Genomic DNA, 23,205 nt, shown 5'->3' with positions numbered 1-23,205 from the left:
TGATCAGCTGTCCTTTTTTAATAACAGGCAGCTTGATGTTCATAAAAACAAAAAAACTGCGGATGCTGGAAATCCAAAACAAAAACAGGTAATTCTGTTTGAGCTTGATGTTCATTTTTGACCATGCACAACTTAGAATTATCAGAAAGCAAAGCATGATTTTCTTTAAAAAATTTAAAAAATGAAGTTCAGGATTGAGATCATCAGGTTTTAAGTTACCGCCCAAGTGCTCCTTTCCTCCCTATGACCAATGCACAGCCTGATTTCTCTCTTCCCTACTGCCCCAACTTCTACACCTGCCTCCGGAGTGCCACTTCTACCAAAAATACAAACTCAGAAAATCACCAATGCAATAGCAACACAAACCTTTCTACACCAGAAGAGATTTATAAAAAGGCAACAAAACCAACAAATGTAGTTATGAGATACAACAGTAGTATGGTGACAGTGATACATTGGTACACCATCACCTCAAGATATGTTATGTATATCATTATTAATCGGCCTGCCAGCATTTAGTGAAACAGGCCATTAAGAACTGCTATGAACAAACTTTTGAATAAATTCAGAAATAAAACTAAAAATTAAATAAAGAATTTAAAAGATAACAGATGGATGTATTTTTGGAGGTCAACTAAACACGTGACAAAGAATTTGTAGAAATGCTGAAAAACAATTGAACAGGATTCAATCAATGGTCCTGTCTGTTCTAGCCAAGTGTATTCATGTATTCAAGGCTCAGTGTGAGAAGTTTTATTATTATGGCTATAAGCTATGCTTTGTAACATATGTGGCATGAAATAGACCTAATTATGACATTGAATGAAATAACCCACATAGAATTAAATGTCAAGTAGGTTTGTGTTTGTTAGTCTACGCTAAACTGATTGATGGAAAATTATGTAACAATAAGCTGTTTCCATTATTTCAAATAGCACTGATAAAACTATATGGTAGTTTACGATCATGCTTAGTCTTACTGGTGTTCAGGCGCATAATCACAAATCCAATGTGAGGCAAGTATCTGTTCTGCTAAATCAATATGTTTAGTTTTGTCCTCAAAATTATTGATATTTAACAACTGTTTTAGAACAGCTCAGATATTTCAAGATTCAAGTACAGACCATGCTGAAAATGATAATTAATTTGTCTGTAGAAGCCAAATTGTCATAAAAACCCAACTAGTTGGTGATGGCACAGTGCAATACAGTCCTTTAGGAAGAAACGTGATGCTCTAATCTGATCTGGCCAATATGTGGTGCCAGACCCAAACCAATGTGGTTGACTCTGAGATGGTCTGACAAAGATATATAAGAGGAATAAAGCATTACTAGCCACTTGGCTTTGACCGAAGCATAGGATTCAGTCATATCAATCCTCTTCATCACCACCTTTTCAAGGGCCACTAGGGATGGTCAATAAATGGCAGAGTAGCATGCTAGCAATGCCCACATTCCATGAATGAATAAGTAAAGAATTTATTTTAAAAAAAAGATAAACTGAGCACAGTAAAGAAATTTGTATATATGCCAGATCAGGAAAAAATTGGTGCCAATGTAAGTAATAAAAGTAGCAATTACACTACCATATATTGATAAGCTGTGTATGTTAGAAATTATGATCTTGTAGAGCAAAAGTGGAATTATGGTTGATTGACAATTTCACTTGTCTACGAATTTGTCAATAAAGAAGGGTGTACATTGTCTTCCTCTTTGCTGATATTGATAAATTCAACAATTACATTTTACCTTCCTTAGCCATAAATAGTGAGGGCAATGGTAGTCTGTCTTTATCTCTTTATAAGGACAGCTAACACAACAAAAAACTTAGAAATATAACAAGGGCCTTTTTGGTCTAAATGGTGCAATTGCTAGCTGATAGTCTCGACAGTCAGCAGCAGACTCAAGGACAATTAATGATGGGCAACAAAAATGCTGGCCTGGCCAGCGACGCTCACATCCCACAAAAGATTTTTTAAAAGTTGGCATCCTCACACTTCTGTACTACAGTGAGGCCTGGACTGTGTATTGACACAGAAGATCTCTAGAGAAATTCCATCAGCAATGCCTCCGTTGCATCCTCCAATTCAATGGGATGCCCATTGCACACACACTAGTGTCCTTCTTGAAGCCACACAAGCATTCAGGCAAAACTCTTGCAATATCAACCACGATGGACTGGACACTGTGTCTGGATGGCCAAAAAGCAGCTCCCCTGCAAGCTGCTGTTACTCAACTCTCAAATGACCAACATTCCAAGGGAGGACAAAGAAAATAATTCAAGCTCACTCTGAAGCTCTCCTTGAAGTGCAGCAGCTTTGACATTATTGACTGGGAGGAATACGCTACCAATTGTTCAAAATGGTGACAACTCGTCCATCAAGCTGCATCATGTTTTGTGTCCAAACACCTTATTAATGAGGCAGAATGGCGGCAGAGAAGAAATGAAAAGGAAGCAAATCCTGCACTCCAATCCCACTACCTTGTGGGACATAATCCCCCATGTGCCCAAACCTCTCTGGGTTGTGAATCGACCAGTTTAGTCGCATGAAGACCCATGGCAGGAACTTGCAACCTTGAGTAGAGGTCAACTTTGAATCAAGGGACAGTCAATGATGACTATTTCCCAAACAGAAAAAAGTATATGTAAAGATATGAAACAAACAAATATAAGGCCTGAGGACTGAATCATATTTCTGGACGAAACAACTTCTTTTCATTCCAATTATTCATATGTTCTTATTTACATTTTAAACATTTTCATAAGATTGCATTTGCATGGGAAGATAACAGAAAAATGAAGAGCTTCAAGAAGGATTAAGCAGCAACCTTGGAAATGTAGTGTATCAGTATGCCAACCAAAAATTGGTAATGAATTAATATTTATTGCAGCTCTGGTTAAAAGCAGTTGATTTTCTATTTAATTTATCACTTAATCAGTCATGGAGTAGTTCTCCCAATTGCAATAAACACTGAATATGTAACCACCTTTAAAGGTACAGTATCGATAGTTGCATGTAATTTAAAATCGGCATGTCAATTGTATAATGCATCATTGTTCGCAACTATTTCCCTAATTCCAGAACAAGAAATATTGAATGAAGCAGAAATTTTCATTATAATGCACAAATTGTACAGCTGAAGATGCATCAGAAGAATTTATGGTTCAAAGTCTCCATCGCTTAAGATACATCAAGGATCATTTTTGATTTCACGGCTTGGGGAGGAAACCAAGGGGTCGCATCACCACCTATTATAGACACTGTACACTTTCCATTTCCATTGATTTTAAGGTGAAACCGAACATAGTCTATACAGATCAGAAAACCCAATCTGGTTTTAGCTTCTAATTGAAATTGAAATATTGGAAATATAGCTGTCACGCTAAATAAAACAAGAAAAGCAACTTGATTATCACATGTAATTACTGCAATGTGAAAAAGGGAGACAACACAGAGCAATTTGACATTCAGATCACAAAAGAAAGATAATCAGAGCCTTTCTGATTGAAAAAGGACTGATGCCCTATCTGGGCACATTCTCTCAGTCGAACAGATGGCAGTTTTATTACTTTAATGCAAGCTAAAACCAGATATGTTGTTATTGTATAGTAAGACGTGTAAGAGAAGGGATTAGATGCACAAATTAATTTTTTGTTAAAACAATACTGCCCAAATTGAAAACCTTATTTTAATCTGGAGGAAGAAAAAGCATGTCTCATTATCTAGTCAGTGATATATTTGGTTACCATGAGAGATTAATGACGATTCCATTGAGATCATTAAATTGTATTAAATGGTGTTGCAAAGTATGCAACCTAATAAATTTGCCTTGAATCAGATGCACCTGTTCCTTTAAAACAAAATCGGTATTTTCTGCCAAAATTTTAATGTTTTGCCTGCATCACCCGCTTCCTCACACCGAGCCAAAGCTCAGTGCACTTGAATTTTTCTCCCACTGGTTTGACCTCACCTGTATTTCCATATTGAGGTCGTTACCCTAAGCCCAATGCACCACAGGTGCATGCTGAACCCTTGGCTGAATCTTGTACCTAGAAAAAGAAGTGGAAAACTAATCACTGGTACAGGCCTGCAGCATTGGCTACCAGTTGTGAGGCCCTTCCAGCTAGTCTCAATACAGTAGCAAAAAGATTCCAGCATATAGATTTTAATGCTACCTTTTGTAGCTTTGCTGCCTGCTCATTGCAAATCCTACAATAGGGGACAGCTGGGTGCAAGGTCCAAGGCCTACTTCTTCGAGGTGCTCTTATCAAAGGCTCTTACCAATCAATGTTGAGACAGGAATATCAGGCGGAAGGATAAGGGAAAAATTTGGATTGTCCAAACTCAAAGCTTAATTCACCCAAATATATTTGTAAGCAGCAACTGGGATGAGCCCAGATTTTAGTATGTAATATAATCAATATACAATCAAGATTAAGCAGAAAACATTGCCTGGTGATCAATTAAGACAAACATCTGTGATCAAAGTTTTACTTCAATAATCGTCGTTGTAACATTATATGTTCAAGCATACCTATTCAATTAAGTCAGTCACTTCAAACTTTCTACCAAGTTATTAAACCATAACTGACAGTTTACAAACACATTACAAACCAGGCAATAAAGAAAGCAATTTGGAATACCCAAAAAACAACACAGTGACATATTATTAAATGAAAAATGGATTGCCATGTCAGTAAGAAAACATCAAGCAAAATCATAGTAACAAAAGTAATTACATGCAATTAACGTCAAGAAATTTATTGTCAACTTTAATAATATGTTACTTTGGTGTTAGAAGGGAAATTTGGTCTCCTCTCGACCAACCTACCTGCTCCCTCCACCAACTCATCTCCCCACCATGCACGCATGAAGACCATGCTTATTTAACTATTCCCTTGGAGCTCAGCCAAAAAGAAACACATTTTAATGAAAAGGTTAACAATAATTTGCTTCAAATAATTCTACACATCACACAGCGAAACTTCTTTCCCCATTATATAGATCTTCATCGGTGCCATTTCAACTCCTCTAGTGCCATCAGTTACCATGGAGAGGAGCATTATTCCCAGCAATCTGTGCACTGTCATTTTGTCCTAAAAACGTTTGCATCCCTCTGTGGGATCCATTACATCAGACCCAATGCAATATAAACTTAACCACACACCTTAACCCAAGACCAGAGACTGCCATGCCAAATTTCAGAGAAAGGTCATTTACAATTCTGAGATGGGCACTTTGATAGTGTGCCCCACCCTCCAAACAACTTGTGGAATCTGGTGTGGCCAAAAGCTCTGTGAGGAGGCCCCCCAAGGTTCATCCAGAGACAGGTCATTCACACACATAGCAGATGCAGGGAGAAAATCCAGCTTCTGAATATGTTGTCAACTCATTGAATACCACAAGAAGGAATATTCATGAAAATCAGATGTTTTCTCTGTATCCGCACCTACAAGGTGGTGAAGGGTTAAGGGGGACAGGCAGGAAGGTTGAATGGCAGTGTGGGCTTGAGGAGCCAATGGCCTATTCCTGCTCCAGTTTCTTAAGTCCTTTTCCAGAGACAGCACCAGGACAGGTGTGCTGCCATTATTACAATGGCACAACACATTGAATGGCCATCCTATATTCTCCCTTGGGAGGTGACCCCATATTAAAATGGTTGTTGTGCATGGACTAGATTGCCTCTGGTCTGGAGGTAATGGGCAGGATTTTCATGGAATTGTGGAGACATGGTGGATGGGTCCTGATTCTGGGATTCCCACCCCCCTTCCCTGTGCCAATTTTCACTGGTGCGATGACCTAACTAGCTCTATTGTGGGATAGCCAGTTTCTCAAGGACTCATAGTTCACGGCCATTCAGAAATGTCGTGGACCATAGTCTAAATACGGGAGCCTTTTGAAAGATAACTTTGAAAGGTCTTACTCATAACCCCCCCTCCCCATGACAATGCATGCCTCCCACCCACCCCCAATGGCCCCTCATGCCCTCCATTCTCATTCGCTCTGTATATACTCTGTACAGAACCAATTAACCCTATTGTAGCAATGGTACGTGTCGAAATGCTTAAAAAGAACAGCCAATCATAACTTCCTTTGAAAAAAAACTGCTAAACTGTTTCTGTAACAACCATATATAAGTGTCAATCAATCAGACCTATAAATTATCAAAAACAAGGACCTAAGCACTTCACACCTCTCAAAAGTACAAACATACAAATGAGATAGGCCATCTGGCCCCTTGAGACTGCTGCCCATTCAATGAGATAATGAGCCTCAACTCCACATTTCACCTACCTCTGATACCCTTTGACTCTCTTGTCAATCAAGAATCTAACTCAGCCCCTTGATTCAATCTACCTGCCTTGCTGGTGAAAATCTGGCTCAATAATTTTAGGCAGTATTTTGAAATCAGCATTCAAAAGTGATATAGTCTGAATGCTGAGCAACTAGTTGGGTACCTATTTTTATGTATAAATGTGATTCAGGCTGTGCTGACAGTTTCTGGGGGAGTCTTTCATTGTGATTTTTACCTTCCCTGAGCAGTGCAGATTGAGTGAAGGAGCATTTAAAATGGAACAGCTAATCTGAATCTGCTTTCTCTAGTTTCTCTCCTAACTCCACTAATGGCCTCTTTGAACTCATTGGCCCAGATTTATGCAGAGTCTTGGAGACTCCATGCCTTATCCAAAATGGCATGAGGACCCCATTTCCATAAGTCCACCCCCATTTTTGACAGATCCTATTTTCACTGGTCGGGGAAAGGAGAGTGATTCACATCTAGGAGGGCCATTTGAATTCAGTGCCGAGCACAAACAGACCGTTTTTTCTGGTGTGAGGTCCATTTCTGGTGGAAAAGAGTTTGTGGAAGTGTCAAGCTGTCGAGGTATTTAAATCCCCTGGCCTTTAAGTCTTGGATAAAAAAGCAGCCTGCTATGACTCTGAGTTGAAAAAAAAATCAGTTTGTTGACATAAGCCTGAGGGTTGTCATTATAGTACTGCTAATGCTTAACTGCTTCCACAACCTGTTATTATCACAGTGGGGGGCATGTAAATTAACAGTTTGACATCTGCAAGAGGCTATTAAAGTATAGCTGGTTGTCATGTGATATTAAGGCATAGATGTCTTTGATGTAGGGCTATAAATACAAATGTTTGTTTTTACAAGGATTAAGTACTTGAAGGGGCTTAAAAGAATTAAATGGGCTTTTATCAATGGGTGAGTTGGCATGGAGGGTGTAAGCGTGGTTGGTAGAGTGTCATGGGTTGTCATGAGTTGCATTAAGTTGGCACAGGGGCTATTTTAGTGATGCCTGTGTGTGTCATAATTGGATTAAATACAGTTGGTCTGGGTGCTTTGGTGCATAATAGTTTTGAGATGTTAATTAGATAAATGTAAGGAAGTTAAAAGGTAAAGTGCAATTTGCATTTTTAAATAAACCATTCAGAAGAATGAGTGAAATCTTGCACCTTGCTGGGAGACACCAAGCAATGTCTTTATATTACTAATAAAAATAGTGGGATGAAAATGTTATTGTTAGAAGATGTGACATTAAAAACCTAGGATACCATGGAAAATTTACATTCAAAGGAATAGCTAGGTATAAACAGAGGGTAGCATTTTCCTGTTGGCGAACGGGGGGGCAGAGAGCTGCCTCAGGGAGATTAGTTTTAGTTTAAAAAATTTTAATAAAGGAAAAAAAATTTTTTAGGACAGGTCCTGTCACATGAGCTGGGACATGTCTATGAACTTCATTAAAAAATTTTTCAAACCTTTAAACGCCTTCATGGAACCTCATCCTGTCAGTGGATGAGGTTCCATGATAAATGCGAAGGCTGCCAGGGCTCTTCGCCTGCCCGCCAACTGTAAGGTTGGACGGGCAGCTCAGTTTAATGTTTTAATTGATAGTTAACTGGCCTTAATAGGCCTTTGACAGTTCGGCAGGTGCACAGCCGACTCAGATGCGCGCCTGCCAAATTGAAAATCTGAATGACGCACGACCTACGTCACCACGCGTCATTTTACGCCTCAGCGAGCGGGCCCCGCCCCAACTCGCTGAGATGAAGATTCTGCCCTATGGCCTTAGGGAGATTTGCTTCAGTGCTAAGGTTTTAAATAAAGGTTTTTAACACTTTTAAAACATGTCCCCTCGTGTGACACTATCACAGGAGCTGGGACATGTCAAAGAATAAATATATAAATTTTTATTAGACTTTAAAACACTTCATGAAACCTCATCCCGTCCATGGATGAGGTTTCATGAAAAATGCACAGGCCGCCTGGGCTCTTCACCTGCTCGCCAACATTAAGGTTGGACGAGAAGCTCATTAACCTGAATTAATTAGGTTTTAAATGGCCCTAATGGGCCTTTGGCAGTTCGGTGGGCGCGCAGCTAACTCGGCTCCATGCCCGCCAAACTGAAAATCCAAATGACACGTGGTGATGTTGAGACACTCACCCAATGTCACCGTGTGTCATTTTATGTGTCAGCAAGCAGGCCCCACCCACTCACCCCACTCGCCGACCGGAGAATTCTGCCCTATGCGTTACTGTTGCCTTTGTCGAAATTTACCTAAGAGTGATTAATTTGGGGATTAGTTTATAAGTTATTATGGTAGTAATTTGTAGACATGTGTACATGTTTAATTTGTTTTTAAGTTAATAAATATTTAATTTAGTTTTATATAAAATCCTCTGGAAGCTCGGTAGTCTTATTCCTGAATGCAGAGCTGCATCTCAAACATACGAATTGAAAATATAGGTTATGCCAGTTGTTCAAGTTTCCCTCTAGGATTTCAAAAACTCAGCCTTTACCAATTTTGGTGTTATAACATACATTCCAAATGCCATGTTCTTTCCCACTCACTTGACCTGTCTAAATCCTTTCGCAGTCTCTTTGCACCCTTCTCATAGCTTATTCTCCTGCTAAGATGTATTTAAATTTGCTGACAACATAAAGTTGTCATTGATATAGATAAGAAATCGCTGGGACTGAAGCATTGATGCTTGTGGTACCCTGCTAGTTACAGCCTCCAATCAGAAAATGACATGTTTATTCTTACTGTCCCTTTTCTGTTGGCTAACTAACCCTCAAGTCAAACTGATATATTACAACCAATCCCACGAGCCCTAATCTTGTGCAACAACATCTTCGACTGCAGCACTTTATAGAATTCGTTTTGAAAATCCAACCACACCATATCCACTTGTTACCCCTTATCCATCTTACTAGTTACCATTTCAAATAACTCCAGCTGAAAGTACTTAAGTATTTTCCTTGAGAAAACTTCAGACTGCAGGATACTTGATTAAGGACTTCAAAATAATTAAAGGATTAGTTTCCGTTCATGTGGATGGACTACTTGAATCAGCTGGATTAGAAAGGACCAAAGGACATAAGGGGTCCACATATTATAAGGCAGCAAGTTATTCTTTTCACGAGGGCAGGAGGAGGTTGGCGGTGGTGTCATTGGCTTTAAAGCAAGTTATGGGTTACACATTGTAGGCATTCAAAAAAGTTGCTAATGAGTCCTTAATGGTGATTGACATCACAACATGCAAAAAGTAAATGGGATCTTGTTTAACTCCATGGGCAGAATTTTTAGGTCAGTGTGCGGGTGGATGCCTGACCCATTCGATTGTAAAATAGCGCATGATGACGTCGGGCAATATTTCATTCAGTGGGCAGGAAGGAAGTTGGAAGTGCACCCGCCGACAATTAAGAGGGCAACTAAGCCCATTAAAGTTCCAAATGTCCCTGATTTTTCATGGTCCGTCCAACCTTATGGTTGGTGGATTGGTGAATCTGCCAGGTGGACTTTTGATGAAATCTTATCCAAGGGCGGGATGAGGTTTCCACTATTAGATTTTGAAAAGTAAAAATGTTTGGACAGAATTTTTATCATCTGTACGTTCAGGTGAATGATTCTGGTGCATGGACATGTTTTTCTGGAATTTTAAAATCTTTATTGATTGCTTTTAAATTCTTCAGCTCCCTGCCTTCATTCCACGCTCCCCCGTGCCCGCGCTTATGTCAGCGTGCACCCCCACCCCGGCAGCGCTGAGCATTTCAGCGTGTGTTTCACGCTGGCTGGTTGTTGATTGGCCAGCCAGCATGTAATCGCGGTCAGGGGTTGATTGCAGTTGGCGGTCCTTTCCCTGGCCACTCCTGGGCCTGCCAATCGTGCACGCCCGCCAAACTAAAAATCCTCTCCCATGATCTTGTTTGGTCTCGTGGAACTTGTTTTGTTGCCTTCGGGGTTCAGGGAGGAATTTTCCGGAGCTTTATCATATCAGACTTTTTTCTCTGTTTTACTGCCTCTCCCTGGCGGGTGGGGAGGGGGGATGTAGTGTTAAGTTGCAACATGACAATATGAGTCAGGCTCAGTGACTCAACTAGCCTTTTTCTATATTTTTTGTGTGTTTATGTGCTACCTTCAAAAGATATCATCCACACTTCTACCAGTAACTACATATTTCGGTTGGTCGTTTTCTTTAATGCACTCAATTTCCTTTTGTTCTAGAGAATTCTCAGCCCCACCATATGCAAACTCTTTTTCTACTCCAAAAAATGACTATTGTCATCAACCATGGAATCTGCATGTTATTGAGTCAAAATTCGGCCTCCTTGACATAGCACAACATCAATAGGCAACAAAAAAGAAAGGTCATTCTGCTCATTGTTGAGAGACAAAAAAAATCTCCAAGTGCTACAAGTCTTAAAACTAACTGCTGGCATCAGGATGGTGAGTCAATAAGATAAAAATCTGATTAAGCCCTTCCCTCTGGGTGAATCAGCAACATGCAACTAAACCATACAGAAAGTCCCATGTTTGCTTGCTCAGCTAATTCTTCTCAATTTAGCCCCTGGTGTAGAGAAAGGCAAAATCAACCACAGTACCATTTCTGATCTCTATTCAATGACCCCTTCTGCAATGTATAGGTTGGATACACATGATCAGTCATGACACTGATATATCACCTTCCTTCTAACTTGATGTTCTAAAACTAAAACTGGGAAAACTTATTGAACAGGTTCCACTTGATGAATTTTGTTATTTGAACATGGTACCTGAACCAATGTCTATCTAACTATAATCAAAAGTAGGCAAGAGGAGGGGGAATTCTGGCCAAATTGTAAAAGACTTTGATTAGCGAATGGGTAATGCAGAGACAGGAATTATTCAATCTGAATTGCAGCATCAGTAAAACTGGAATCTCACTGAAGACTAAATAAGACTGTCTAAAACATGGCAGAAAACATTCCATCAAAAAATTTAACACTAAGCTAGTTGCTAACTCACCAAGCAAAATGATTAGGTGAACTTATATCTGTATGAAGAAAAAATAGCAAAAACTGTTGCTGATGATAGAAGGAAAAGAACAGAGATGTGGGTGAGAACAAACACTTTCCACACCTCAGAACTGGAAGGCCATTTGGATAAAGGTTTAAGAATCAATCTCTTTAAAAAATACGTTATCCTCCATATTCTTCCTGATTCAATGGTGCAGTATCTATTTATGGGAAGATTGTATGGATGAAGACAAAAATAATAACACCCTTTATATTATCGTCAAACTACAAATTTATCCTGTAGTTAATTGGCCTTCCAAATCAAAGTGCAATGTTAAATGGAAGTACAAACTCTCAGCGCTTGGCCTAAATAGCCAAGTGGCTATGGTACTGGGTTTGTAACCCCAAGATCAAGAGTTCAAATCTCACCATGGCAAACTATGAAACAATGTAACTTCATCTGAATAGGAACAGATGGAAACGTGTTTGTACTTGAAAGAGTTACTAACTCTCATCACCTGGTAGTAGTTTAGAGCAGCTTCAAACCAGACTGCTGATAACCTCTCAGTTTGAACCAGGAATAAGACAGGTGAATCATATCATCAATGTCACAAAGAATCTATAGATTCTATTTAATTAATTGGCTTTCTGTTACATTTCCAAAAAAATCACATTCAAATTAAGTTCAATTACTACAATAAAGTGTAGGGGATCAATTGGTTTAAAAACAATGGACAAAAATAACAAATTCTCTCCACTTTTGGTGCTACTTTTCAATCTAATATGGGCATATTTTAGTCAGTGTGACTAAACTGTTGTCTATAGTGATAAACCTACCCAATTGACCAAAGAAACCAAACCAGAAAAGCAATGTATTAAAAGGTTATTGCTGCTGCCCCTAGCAAGTCAAAATATAAATTTCTAAATTGGTTTAAGATAGGGGTAACTCAAAGATTTAGATCAGTTTACTTTACTATTTTAGAGTGCATTACATTTTCAGCTACAACAAAACCTAAGTCGTTTATGTTCAGTGTTTAAAATACAATTTTAATTACTCACCACAAGACTGCTAAAATGAGACAGACGATTTGACAGTTTCTTATTTCCTTCTTGCACACTTCTAGCAATGGATTAGCTCATTTACTTTCTTATCAGCCTTCTGCATATTCCATTCTGTTACCAGAATCATCAGGAAAGTCAAATTAGAACTGTTGAATGATGCCTATTACTTATTCATGAAACTTGCTTCATCTGAAGATTTTAAAAATGTTCCGTCCACTGAATGTGTCACATTTCCTTACAGAACTGATTTATTTATAGATTAATGGACAGCCAGTGCCCTTTTTGAAGCCGGAAATAGGAAAGGAAATGTAACTGCACTGAACATAATCTGAGTGTTGACCTGGTTCTGCATTATCTTTGCCATGGCCTCTGTTTTCCTACTACATCCCAAGAAGAATTGATAAATGGACTCAGTTTGGAACCAATCAGACATATCTGTAGAATTTTTTTTAAAAAACTGCTCCGTCACTACCACTCCTGCTCTGACAAAATCCTGCTAGCAAACCCGTCACTTCCAGTAACAGGGTCAGCAGCTTATTACAGTTGGTGAATGCTAAAGTGCAAAGAGTAATTTTTTAGTGTACCTTTTGAAAGTATTTATGGTATGCCAGTAAATTACCACTGTTGGAATTTGACATTCTGTACTGCAACACTTCTGAAAATGTTATTGACATACCTGTAACGATTTGTTGGTCGGGGAACTGACAACTTTATGTTCTTAAAAGGCGGCACAAATGTGAAACTACTACTGGGTTTAAGTTATCCTTAAGTAAAACAATATTTAACAGGTGAAATTTGTCCTACAACAATTTTAACTGGACAGTTAGGGGAAATTTCATCTTCTTAGTATTTAAAAATTTTAAAAACAGAAAACCCCTTCACCAAAATTTTAATAAAATATCTTTAGTCTTCGCCAACAGAACACAGAAATAGCTTTTGATGCATAATATCGGGCAGTAGAAATTGGAGTTCATATCAACATGTGGATCACCCTGGATCCAAGATACATTCTTATGTACAAGTTAAGTTCACAAAAGAATGTCTATCACTTCACATCATTCATTCACTGATACAATTTGCTGCGGTAGATGTGTTGAGCTTTTCATACTAGCATACAAAACACAGAAAAATGCTTTGTCAATATGAACAATAAAAAGGAGTGGAATAAATAAATCATTCAATGGGCAAGGCTCATTATTGCTATTTGCGTGACTTCAGATTTATATTTTCTATCTGTGCCAGCAGCTTACGACACTAGATGTTAATCACCGCCGTTTGCTGTGACATGACTATGAACAATGCTGACTGAATAATCGATATCATTTATGTTAATTTTGAAACAAGTCCTTTGTATTGTACAGCATGATGCATTTAAAATATACTTATTATGCCATTAAAACGTTAATGATTCAAGAAGCAGAAACATGATTTGGAGTTAGGAAAATATTTTGGATACTCACTTCCTTTAAAAAGGGGGCAATTTTTGCGAATTATAATTCAATGATTTTGTGCAGAATTAAAATCCTGACACACATAAGGAAATAATTTGCATATATTAAATGTCTCTTCACTGAATCATTACTCCAAATTATTTGTACTTTAGGTTACCAAGGCAGGATTTGTTTCTGCCAAGCATCTGTCCATAATGGCTATGGTATAGTTCCCAATCTGATCTGAGGCCTTTATTTATGTACTCGCTAATGCTGCTAAGAACTCATTAACATAAATTAATATTTGGACTCCGGACATTGAAGACATGGACTCCCACTGCATCAAGTGCAACTTAGAAGAAAATAAAAGAGGCACATATGTTTCCAGTTGCAGCTGATACTGGCAGTAGTGTTTTACTTTGGAGCCTGCAGCCTGAAAGAACTATAGGTTGAATATTTTTTACCTGAAACCTGATTGCATTTCAGTATTCAGGTATTTTAGGTTTTCAAATCTACCATATATTCGGTAGGCCTAGACCTACTTACATTATAATAGCCAATGCCTAGACTGGCTATAAACTACAAATACTAAGTTGTTTCTCCATTTTCCAGCCTTCACACACCCTATTAACTTGCCTGTTAACATTTATTACACCTGTAATATATTACATTGCTTTATTAACGTACAAATTAACTGCTTAGCTATTCAAAAAAGCATTTAGTTTTTGAATATGTTCGGTTTTCGGATGTACGGATAAAGGATTTTCAACCTGTATAAAGAGAGTATTACTCTTCCATGAGCTGGACTTGCCAGTAACAGCTTCGAGGGCCTCTGATGTCACTGGGAATATTTTCGCCCACCCACACTAAGAAGTTCTAAGTACCGGGTTTGGGAATTCCAATAGGCACTTGCTTGTATGCAATTATAAGGAAAAAGGAGGAGGAAATGGTGGTGCAGTATATGATGGAGAAAAGTAGAGTGAGGCAACATTTGAGGAGACAATGCCCTGTAAGATTCCCCCCACAAAAAACTCTCTGGGGTAGAGAATTCTATATATTCATGACTCTCTGAAAGAAGAAATTCCTCCTTAACTCCATCTTAAATGGAAGACCCTTTATTCTGAAAATATGCTCCACCCTTCCCCCCGCCCCAGTTCCAGATTCCCCCACGAGGGAGAAACATCCCGCCCATGGATGAGGTTTTGTGTTTTTTCCTGCCTGGGCTACTGGCCTGCCCCCAACCTTAAGGTTGGCCGGGCAGGTCCATTAGTCATGTTAATTACTTTATTAATGGCCTTAATAGGCCTTTGACAGTTTGGCGGGCACACAGCCGAATCGGCTGTGCGCCCACTGAACTAAAAAGCTAAATGACGCGGGGTGACATCAAGACACACGCCCGGCGTCACCCTGCATCATTTTACGCGTCGGCAAGCAGGCACCGCCCCCCCATTCACCGAACAGAAGATTCTGCCCTATGTTTTTTTCAGCTACATGGGTGTGGCATTGTAAGCCACAAAATTCCCCATGATGTATATGATGCCATGGTGTATTCACCCCAATTGAAAATAAGTCATGGGGTTCTTTAAACTGAGTCTGTCTTGCTTCCCTGTCCTCAGCAATTGAACAAATTTGTAGAATCAGTCTAACCAACAAGAATAACTTGCATTTATATAACACTTTTAATATAATAAAACATTCCAAAGTGCTTCACAGGAGTATTATCAAACAAAATTTGACACCGAGCCACATAAGTTGATATCAGAGCAAACCACCGAAAACTTGGTCAAAGAGGTAATTTTTAGAGTTTCTAAAAGGAGGAAGGAGAAGTAGAGAGGAAGAGAAGTTGAGGGAGGGAATTCCAAAGCTTAGGCCCTTGGCAGCTGAAAGCACAGCACCAATGGTAGAGTAATTAAAAATCCGGAATGCTCAAGAGACCAGGATCAGAGGAGCACAGATATCCCAGAGGGTTGTAGGGCTAGAGGGAATTGCAAGGTAGAGGGAGACAAGACCATGAAGGGGTTTGAAAATAAGCAAATTAAGACAAAGCCAACAGAGTTTTGGATGAACATAATGGAGGGTAGAATGTGGGAGTCCAACCAAGAGCGTGTTGGAGTGGTCAAGTAAAGAAGTAACATGGGTACGAGTGAGGGTTTCAGTAGCATATCAGCAGACGCAGGAATGAAGTTGAGCAAAGTTACAGCAACGGTGTGAATGCTTGGTCAGAAGCTCATCTCAGGGTCAATATGACACCACTCTGCTTTAGTCTCAGACAATTGCCAGGGAGGAAGATGTAGTCGGTAAGCTAAGGAGCAGAATTTGGAGTGGAGACTGAAACAATGGCAAAGTCACAACTGCAAACTTAGAGCAATTGTGGATTAAGGCTTTAACTTAGTTTTTCTGCCAATTAAATATATGAAATTACACAATGGTCTGATTCTCCCCATTTGAATCTTTGAGCCATTTTTGTATTTTGAGAGGTGAAACAATTTTGCCCAGTTTACACCACGACTGTAAAATCAGGAGCAAGCACAAACACACTTTGTCATGCCTCGCTGTCTAGGCTCACATAATAAGAAATCGTTGTTTGAATGAGATACTGCAGTGATCTATGGAACCATACCCAGCAAACAGTCATGCCTTCAGGAGAACTGAGGAGCAACAAAGACAAAACTGGCAAAGACAAAACTAACTTTGGTGCATATAGCCTATATCAACATACCTGCACCCTTCTCGTTGAACTTGATACAGATGAATGCAAGCAATAGTCGTTTCAAAACCAGTTTCTTTGGATTCCACCCACCTTTGGGCTTGGGAACTTTTATTTTTGGTGCAGGCCAGGGCATGATGCAATAGAGTTTTGCACAGGCATGCCAAATCTTGAGGTTCAGTAAATCAGTACACTGAGATTTCTTTTAGGTCCTATATTTGTGGTTTTGACAAGCCAATTGCAGGTGAATCCCAAATTCCTGAAATACACATCTTTATAGTGTCTGTTTCTCTTTTACATAAGATTCTTACACTTTAGCTCAAGTTTGTGGGGAAAAAAAAAATACTATTCTCGATTTACTTTCAAAGCGATCCTGGTTAGATTTATGCCTCTTGCGCTGTATTTTTTTTTATCAGATTCGATTCATTCTAAAACTGTCTGTGGAGGAAAAGCAATTTATTTTTTAAGATCTTGAAGCGCCCATTTTAATTTAAACCACCCGATGGAGCTTGGCGGTTCATGTTGGATGCTTGTTTTACACTTCACCTGAATTTATGTTCCATTGACAGTGTTCCCACCAGGTTGCTTAGAGTAAAACTGAGTTGCTAGAGTGTAAAGAATTGAATATTTGTCAAAAACTTTACTTTAATATGAATTTCTGCTTAGCTAACTGTGTATTAATTTAATTGCAGGATAACTTTTTCTTCAAGATTGGATGCCATTACAACTAATGCAATTTAAGTCCCAGTCAGGATGTCTGTGCAATAATGCTGCTGAATTGTACCCATATAAGTAGATACATAATGAGCATAAAATAATGTCTAGAACATTATTCCAAATATGGAAAGCATACTTCTTGCTATGAGGAGCCCATCATAATCATTATAGGCTGGAAGACCATGAAAGACCTGGAAAACACTAACTCTAAAGGTTATACTTCTGATCTGTTGTGAAATGACTATCACATGTGATGCCTATTACTGATACTTAGATCCATTAAGTTCCAAACAGCATTTAAAAACATAAGCAATTGGAGCAGGAATAGGCCATACGGCCCGTCAAGTATGCTTTGCCATTCAACAAGATCAACGCTGGACATCTGCATCAACTTCTTTGTCCTATCCCATGTACCTTGATTCCCTTAGTGCCTAACAATTTATCAATCTCAAACATACTGACCTTTGGAAAACAGCCTCTCTGCAGCTACTCTGTCAAACCCACTAAGAAGTTTATGGCCAGAATTTTGGTTGTGCGGATGAGCGTTCCAACTTCATCACGCTCTATATTTTACTCAGTGGGCATGCGCAGCAGTCAGAAGCGCACCCACCAACAATTAAGTCCATTAAGGAGGCAGTTGTAATTGATGTGACTTAGACTCACCATCAGTGAGACTACTGTGCCTGATTTATCCCAATTTTGTTGATTTGGTTTTCATTTAAAAGATTATCAGTGAGACTAGTTTTCAATCCCGGAATTATTAATTGAATACCACTGTGGTGGAATTTGAACACCCAGAGCATTAACCTGGCCCTCTGGTACTAGTCCAGTGACATTATCACTATGTCACCATTTCCCCTCAGAACATTTGTTCCCTGGAAGAAAATATATACCATAAAGAACATGCAATGTGCATAGCAAAGCCTACAGGCACATAATATGCCTTCTGATTCATTCACAGAAGCTACAACTGAAAGGGAAGCCAGCATTTCAGATATGGCATTACTACAATCTGTGTCACCCACACCATTTAAAGCAGGCGCTGGTCAGAGATACACACTTCCATGAGTATTATTGAAGTTGAGAAGGGAACACAGGATAAGCCATGGGCTGTGAGTCATAAGGAGACAAAGCTGGAAGTTCTGGAAGGGTAAATTGCTTCCATGCTAAAGTTCAGTACATTTGCCAGTGCTGTTGAATTATTTTGTAATCATGAGGGCAACTGTAAAATGAAAGATACTTCTTGAGCATGAAAGGATGAAACAGAACATGACTCATGTTGGTTTATGTAGTGGTAACTGTCATAGTACAATGGTTGCCTGCTAACCTTTGACCTCTGCCACAAATGCCATACCCTTGCTACTGATTTTCTCTCCCTCTTGCAATAGGTTCTACCTGAGACAGACTGTTTACAACCCTGGTGCCCTTTTTGACTCAGAATTGAACTTCTGACCCCATGGGCTCAATTTTATACTCCTACTTCCTGTCTGAACATTTACAGGAGGCTGGGGGCCGTCGGGAGGCCCAGCCACCCTTGGGCCTATTGAAGCCCTTAGGTGGCAAATTAATGGTGTTTTGCCCAATAAGGTCCATGCCAATTGGGGACCCTAGCCATTTTAGCTACACAGGCTGCTGTTGGGCGAGGGGTGTGAACTTCTTTTGCAGGCCCACTGGGCCCATCAGAGGCACCCCCTGGCCAAGTCTTCTCTACTACCACCACCCCCCCACTGGCCTCTTGAACCAGGCCCCCCAGCGCTCTCACTGAGGCTCCCAGCCTCGGACTTACCTGGATCCCTTGGCATTGTGGAACTGCCTGTAGTCCCAGCAGTGGCCACTGCGTCCATCTCAAAGGCCATCCATGATTCTGATAGCTGCCTTGATTGCCTTAAGGTGAGACTTGCGGCCCTATCTCAGAAGGAAGTGCCACCTTAGAGTGTTACCAGCCAATTGGATGGTCAGCTGCTCTGTAGTCCCAGCAGCTCTCTAAGGTGAGACCTTCTTCTACTCTTGAGCATTAAATTGCAGTGGGGCAGCCATCGGGATCATGAGTGGCATTTTAGCCAGGGTGGAGGGGGCAATGGTGCCTTGTAAAAATCAGCCCCATATCTTCTCCGTCACAAATATAGCCTACTGCCTGCTTAGTGCCCCCCTTAGCATATCTGTTGCTGACATCCTTATCCACGCAACTGTCACTTCCAGGCTCAATTATACCAATGTACACATGATGGGCATCTGTTCTGATGAAAGATCACAACCTGAAATGGTAAATCTGTTTCTCTCTCTCCACAGATGCTACCAGACCAGCTGAGAATTTTGTCTTTTTGCTTTAACTGGTATAAGTAGCTGTGTTAACCCACTAGGATCTAATCTTACCAATCAAGCTTGCCTGTCACACCAATTATCCATATCCGATTTCATCAAGGTGAACTGATTTCACACTCTGAATACTCAGAGAAGTATGTTAATGTCTTATCCAATTACATTGTTAAGTTTTATTACATTGTTAAGGTTAAGAGAAACAAGTGATGGGTATTAATTGAGCACATATAAATAGGGGCAGTTTGGACACTGGGGGTTGTGTGGTAGAAGAGGTGTGAGATTGCGCAACTTACTAAACTCTCCCAATAAAGAAAAGCTCTTTGTCTTAGTTTCTACTTCACCAACCAGCTTAGATTCTGTTAACTTTGGCAGCAGAGAACGGTTGCTGGCATGCAGGTGAGGTTTGGAAACTAAGGGCAGAATTTTGTCCTCAGTGGGCAGGCTTGACGGGGTCAGCTGGGGTGGCCAGGAAGCTGCCTGCGATTGGCACTGGACTGCGATTTCACACTGCAGGGCCAATTAAGGCCCTCCCAGCATAAAATGCGAGCAGCAGCGCTGGGCACTGCTTGTGTAAGGGGGGAGGGGTGGAGGAAGGCGAGTGCGAACTTCACGCATGCGCGCAAGTGAGCACTTCATAATCTCCCTGTGGCACGGAGCTGCCTCAAGAGAGATGAAGGGATATGGAAAAAAAAAATGTAATGAAACATGCCCCCTCATGTCAAATGAGCAGCGACATGTTATGAAAAATTAAAGTTTTTATTTTATTTTTATTTGGTTTTGGAAACCTCATCCTGCCTGTGGGTGAGGTTTCTTTAAAAAAAAATGCAAAGACAGCTTGGCTTTTTTGCCTGAATGCCAACTGTAAGGTTAGATGGGCAGTGAAAAATTCAAGTTAAAAGCAAAAAAACTGCAGATGCTGGAAATCCAAAACAACAACAAAAATATCTGGAAAAACTCAGCAGGTCTGACAGCATCTGCAGAGAGGAACACAGTTAACGTTTTGAGTCCGAATGACTCTTCTTCAGAACTAAGGAAAAATAGAAAAGAAGTGAAATATAAGCTGGTTTAAGGGGGGGTGGGACAGGTAGAGCTGGATAGAGGGCCAGTGATAGGTGGAGATTGCCAAAAGATGTCATTGACAAAAGGACAAAGAGGTGTTGATGCTGATGATATTAGCTGAGATAAGTTAATGGTGAAATTAAGGGTAGAAAGCAGGACAAGCAAGGTGCAGATAGCCCTAGTGGGGGTGGGGTGGGGGGAAGGGATCAAAATAGGCTAAAAGGTAGAGATAAAACAATGGCTGGAAATTCATTTAAAAATAATGGAAATAGGTAGAAAAAGAAAAATATATATAAATTATTGGAAAAGGGGAGATAGGAAAGGGGGTGGGGATGGAGGAGAGAGTTCATTATCTAAAGTTGTTGAACTCAATATTCAGTCCGGAAGGCTATAAAGTGCCTAGTCGGAAGATGAGGTGCTGTTCCTCCAGTTTGTGTTGGGCTGCACTGGAACATTGCAGCAGGCCAAGGACGGACATGTGGGCATGAGAGCAGGGTGGTGTGTTGAAATGGCAAGCCCTGTCGCCTTGGCACTTTCGCTTCCCACCAGAAGCAGGATTAGGTGCAAAATATTTTTAGAGCTAGAGGCTCATCAATTGTATACTGAGGAAGGTTTGGATAATCTCTTAAATTTATAGACAGAATTTTTAAGAAAGATGATCTATTAAATGCATATGAGGTATGGTCAGACTTTGATACATTTAGAAAGTTGGATGGAATTTAACAGGTTATATACCAGACTGCAGAAACTCTATTTGGAGATTCCCAATTCAGTGCATGATTTCAAATATTTGGATATCAAATATCAAACATGGATAGGTTCCTGGTCTTAGCTGGAGCTAGATTCTCAGAAAAAGGTACACTTTTGGAACAGATGAGTGAAGCTTAAAAAAAATTCCTGTGGAAATATTCCTGTCACTTTTATGGCACAAACGGGAACATCAGTGATAACAAGGATGATGAAGGATTCAATACTAGCGGCATTTTGAGACTGTTCAGATATGGCGCACAAACATCAATATGAAAGAAGGGCCACAAACAAAAGGAATGAGCACAGAGACCCTTTTGGCAGCTCTAACAGATGACAGGAGTTGGGTAATAATAGCAGAAGAATGAACCCCAGGAATAACTGAGGAATGGTTGACAAGTGTTTCGAATGTGACTCAAAATATTATGCCATGAATTGTCTGAAACAGGAATAACGGAGGCCGGGATTTTCCGTGTCTGCCAGCGTCAGACGTGTTCAGTGGCATGAGTGGACAATACGGCGAGAAGACCAAAAATTGGTTTCATGACGCCATGAAACCAGTTTGTAATCGTCTGCTCTGCCCATCAATGGCGGTACGCGTTCCCCACCACTGGACATTGGGAACCTCATTGTAATACATCAGCATATCATAGGGCAGCGAGCTGGACTCATCACCCCACTCCGCTGGATCGTCCGCCCTAGAAATCCAAAACAAAAACAGAAACAGAAATACCTGGAAAAACTCAGCAGGTCTGGCAGCATCGGCGGAGAAGAGCACAGTTGACGTTTCAAGTCCTCATGACCCTTCAACAGAACTAAGTAAAAGTAGGAAAGGGGTGAAATATAAGCTGGTTTAAAGGGAGTGGGGGGGGAGGGTGGGGTTGTTGGGACAAGCAGCCAGAGATAGGTGGAGATAACCAAAAGCTGTCACAGACAAAAGAACAAAGAGGTGTTGAAGGTGGTGATATTATCTAAAGGAATGTGCTAATTAAGAGTAGAAGACAGGACAGATAAGGTACAGATAGCTGTAGTGGAGGTGGGGGAATACTAAATGGTAGAAATAAACAATGGGTGGAAATACATTTAAAAATAATAGAAATAGGTGGAAAAAGAAAAATCTATATAAATTATTGGAAAAAACAAAAAGGAGGGGGAAGAAATGGGAAGAGGGTGGGGATGGAAGAGAGAGTTCATGATCTAAAGTTGTTGAACTCAATATTCAGTCCGGAAGGCTGTAAAGTGCCTAGTCGGAAGATGAGGTGTTGTTCCTCCAGTTTGCGTTGAGCTTCACTGGAACAATGCAGCAAGCCAAGGACAGACTTGTGGGCAAGAGAGCAGGGTGGAGTGTTGAAATGGCAAGTGACAGGGAGGTCTGGGTAATGCTTGCGGACAGACCAAAGGCACAACAGCATGTGGCAGGCTGTGCTTCACTTGGGATTTAAAGGTTTGTTTGCCCACCTTTCTTCGGTCAGCACTCGCAGTTATCAGCGGCCAGTTTCACAGACAGCATCAGATCACTTTTAGGGGAGGTCACAGGCAGGTCTCTACCTACCAGATCAGCCTTTTATGGGTGTCTTTTCAATGGCTACAGGGCAAGGTCTTGCTTGGGGAAGAGGGAGAAGTGGCCTCAGGCAAGGGAAGAGGCTGCAGGATGAGAGCTATACTGGGGAAAAGGGTATCCCAGGGGTGTGTCTGAGGGCACATGTTGATTTGTGCAAGTGGCTTCAAGATGGTGAGGGCTGAGGAGGCAGTCTCCAGAGGAGATGAGGCCAGATGGACATGTAAAGGCATATGTGTGAGAATGGGTGGTGATGTTCCTTGAGCTCGCAGTGAGTGAGGTGCCAGTGAATGCGTGATGGGCTTGAGTGTGTG

At 40.4% G+C, this 23,205-nt stretch overlaps 1 protein-coding gene across 3 annotated transcripts in view; it reads right to left on the bottom strand.

Annotated features, from left to right (window-relative positions):
- LOC121284922 (nck-associated protein 5-like) overlaps positions 1–23,205 on the bottom strand; it is a 716,253-nt gene that overhangs the window by 653,240 nt on the left and 39,808 nt on the right. The gene's annotated exons all lie outside the window — the stretch shown is intronic.

The sequence above is a fragment of the Carcharodon carcharias genome, chromosome 12 (genome assembly GCF_017639515.1).
Source record: "Carcharodon carcharias isolate sCarCar2 chromosome 12, sCarCar2.pri, whole genome shotgun sequence".
Lineage (NCBI taxonomy): Eukaryota > Metazoa > Chordata > Chondrichthyes > Lamniformes > Lamnidae > Carcharodon > Carcharodon carcharias.
Note: the sequence above shows the minus strand (reverse complement) of the source record. Positions and strands in the feature narration are given on the sequence as shown.